Raw genomic sequence first — 3,532 nt, 5'->3', positions numbered from 1 at the left:
ATAGGGTTCATGTTGAAGAGCTGAGGGCTGGGGTCCTGTGTACCTGGACCCTCCATAGCTCTTCTTTTATATCAGTTAGAGTTGCCATTTCTTTTTCGATCACCAGAGAGAAAACTTGACACAAATCGGTTTAAACATATAGGGGACTTGGCTTGTGTAAGTGAAGGTGGGCATCAGGTATGGTTTGATCCAGCAGCTCAAATGATGTCACCATGGACTCAGTTTCTCTGGGCCTTCTACTCAGTGCCAGGCCAATTCCAAATCTCCCCAAGAGAAAGGAGACAGTGGAAGTGATGCTGGGGGACACCACCAATGGCCATGACCCTTTGACCTCCCCGCACCCAAATCCTTCAATGACGCTGACACCCGCAGGCGGAGACTTTGGAAAAAGGCGTTTATTGGTGTGGTGGTTGGGAATGGAAGACAATGTGGGATGGGGCCCACGCCCCTGTCTGAGGTACAGTCACTGCCCTTGCCCCCCTGCCCCTGCTCTGTCCTCGACCCCCAACCCCCCCCAAACTCTGGGTGGTGTGGCTCAGGGTGGGTGTTTGCAGAGGGTCTCCTGGGAGTTGGAGCTGGTGACTCCATCTTGGTCCGGGCTCCGGATGTCGGGGTGGGGTATTCCTACAACCAGAGGCTACAGCCCCTCAGCGCCGCCTCCTGACAACGGTTGCCCACCCTCGGGGGAACCACAGCTGGTCACTGGTTTCAGCTGGAGCCAGGGGGCTATTGCTGGTCCATCGCTGGTGTGTGTGTGTGTGTGTGTACACGCGCGTGCGCAGTCAGGTCAGCCTTTGGGAGGTGCAGTTGGTGGAGAGGCAGCCAGGGAGGAGGAGACCAGCAGACCCATGGGTGTGGGCGGCTGCAGGGTCGCGGAGGGCAGCTGGTTGGCACTGCAGGTGGCCAAGGGGTGAGGGGTGGGGGCGGGCAAAGCGCTGAGGCAGACAGGTGCCCAGACACCAGCCTGACAGTTGGATGGAAGCACCGGTTGGCCCGGGAGGGGCCGAGAAAGTCCAGGGAGGGGAAGGTGGGAGGTCTCAGGCCGCCGAGCCAGGGATAGAGCCTGGGCTGCAGGCAGTTGGGGGTTGACAGCAGGGGGGACCCGGAGCCCAGATGGAGACCCCCCACCTGCTCCCAGAGGCTGAACGACAGCCTGACACCTCTCCCAGCTGCCAACCCGCCCAGGAGACACCTCTTCCGCGGGGAGGCGGGGACGGGGGTGTGCGTGCATACACTGGGAAAGCAGGGGCTAGGACAAGCTCCCCTCACAGCTTCTGCCCCGGAGCCCCCATACCTACCTCCAGCCCCGGGGGGGAGAGGCAGCAGGCTTGGGGCAGAGTGGACGTGGGGGTGTCGGGGAGGGAAGGTCGGAGCCCCCCTCCCCCACCCTGCCCACCCACTCCCATGCACACATACGGTACACACACGTGCAGGCGCACACGCACACGCGCACACCCACTACCCACATGCGATCCGGGTGCCAGCCTGAGCTAAGAGAGGGGTGGGAGTGGCGGGGGGGGTGAGTCACAATCAGAAACGTGAACGGTGGCGAGAATGGCTGTAGAAAGATGCATAATTTTGCGTTATCCCTCACAGTGATGGGTTCTCTAAAGATCTTGCTTCTCCCTCCTCCTCCTCCTTTCTTCTTCCTCGGTCGCCGAGAGCTCTTCCGCCCCTTCGAGACCCACGCCGCTTGCTCCCCCTTTTTTCTCTCTCGCTCTCGGCCTCGGGCCCCCGCAGGGGGAGGCGAGCTGCACTGTGTTCTTCCTACATCCTCCACCACAGCCAGCCCAGGGCAGAGAGGAGGGCCAGGGGCCCAGGGGGCCTCGGGGCTGAGTTCTCCAAGGAGCCTGGGCCTGGGGGAGGGGGAGAGAGAGAGAGAGAAAGAGAGAGAGAGAGAGAGAGTCACGGGAGGCAGCCTGGGAGGAGGAGGCCCTGCATGTCTCTCCTGAGTCCCCGAGGGTCTATTTGAGCCTTTCTGAGCCTTGCACTCTGTGTGACTGCTCTTTGGATTTTGTTTGGTTTTATATTGTTTTACATTGATTTGGGAGAGGGAGAGAGAGAAACACCAATCGGTTGCCTTCCTTCTGTGCCCTGACCAGGGATGGACCCACAATCTGGGCAGGTGCCTTGACTGGAAATGGAACCAGGGACCCTTGGGTGCATGGGAGGATGTTTTACCAACTTAGCCGGCCGGCCAGGGCGCTCTTCTGTGTTGAGTCTCAGCTCTCTTGGAGCATTTGTCTGTCTTATTTCCCCGTTTTTCTCACATTTCCCCCTCTTTTTCATCAGCCTGAGGCCCTCCGTGTCTGTCTTTCGGTCACACAGTTTCCGTCTATCCGGAACCGCCACCAGGCATCGTACAGGCAGCTAGTCCGAAACTGCCTTCTTGACCTCTGTCCCCCCAGACCGGCCCGGTCCTGCCCTGCCCCAGCCCCCACGACCTCTCCATTTAAATGCTTCATGGCTACCGTCCACCACCCAGAGGCTCAAGCCAACTTTGGAATCACCTGGCTTCTACTTACCGCTTCCCTCCACCTCCCAAAACATCCACCTCCAGCTCCCAGCCTGGATTACTGCAGTAGCCTCCTGTCTGCTCTCCTTGCCTCCATTTGCCCCCTCCACACACACACACACAAAGCCCATTCCTCGAATAGCAGTTAATGTGATTCTTTTGAGAAGCGTCAGCCACATGCCATCCCCCTGCTTAACAGCCTCCAGCAGCCTCGCCCTGAAGTAGAATAAAACCCGAAATCTTGACCATGGCCCAGGAGCCTGGCTCCCCCTTCCTCTGTAGCCTCAGGTCCCGAGATCACCCTGCTCAGGTCATGCTGGCCTCCTTGCAAGCTCTGTTCCCTGCCTGCAAAGCCCTTCCCGCAGGCCCAGGCCCAGCTGGCTGCTGCTTACCACTCGGGTCCCAGTTCAAAGGTTACCCCCCTTGCCCTAGTCAGTTTGGCTCAGTGGATAGAGCGTCAGCCTGGGGATGGATGGGTACCAGGTTAGATTCCAGTCAAGGGCATGTGCCCAGGTTGCAGGCTCCTCCCTGGCCTGGGCCCTGGTCGGGGCTCCTGCAGGAGGCAACCAATCGATGTGTCTCTCTCACCTCCATATTTCTCTGTCTTTCCCTCTCCCTTCTTCTCCCTCAAATCAATGGAAAAATATCCTTGGGTGAGGATTAAAAATAAAAGGTTACCTCCCTCCAGGAAGCTTCCTCTGATGAGTTCTCTAATGCTACCATCCCCAATCCTGTTATTTTTGGCTTAGTTATGTGTATGTGCGTTTGATTTTCATCTTATTGATGTGTCTACTTGTTTATTGCTTTTCTGCTACTACTAGACCATAAATTCTGTGAACCCCTACATCTTGTCTCCCACGCACTGCTGTGCCGCAGCGCCCAACGCCCAGAGAATCGATCATCATCAAAGGGATTGGTTTCTTGTTCGGTTATCTTGCTGGAGTCCCAGCGCCCTTCTCTTCCCGAAGATCTGAGTGAGTCTGGGGCGTTCAGGGCGCCTCCACCGCCCAGACCCCG

At 58.1% G+C, this 3,532-nt stretch overlaps 1 long non-coding RNA gene across 1 annotated transcript in view; it reads left to right on the top strand.

Moving 5' to 3' along the window:
- The first annotated feature begins 417 nt into the window (after positions 1–417).
- The window catches only part of LOC107183210, a 12,525-nt gene continuing 9,410 nt past the window's right edge, over positions 418–3,532 (top strand). The window contains exon 1 of the long non-coding RNA XR_001513999.1: positions 418–764. This is a non-coding gene — a long non-coding RNA (uncharacterized LOC107183210). The remainder of the gene's footprint in view (positions 765–3,532) is intronic.

Source organism: Myotis davidii, unplaced genomic scaffold (assembly GCF_000327345.1).
Source record: "Myotis davidii unplaced genomic scaffold, ASM32734v1 scaffold2152, whole genome shotgun sequence".
Lineage (NCBI taxonomy): Eukaryota > Metazoa > Chordata > Mammalia > Chiroptera > Vespertilionidae > Myotis > Myotis davidii.
This window is presented reverse-complemented; position numbering and strand designations above follow the sequence as displayed.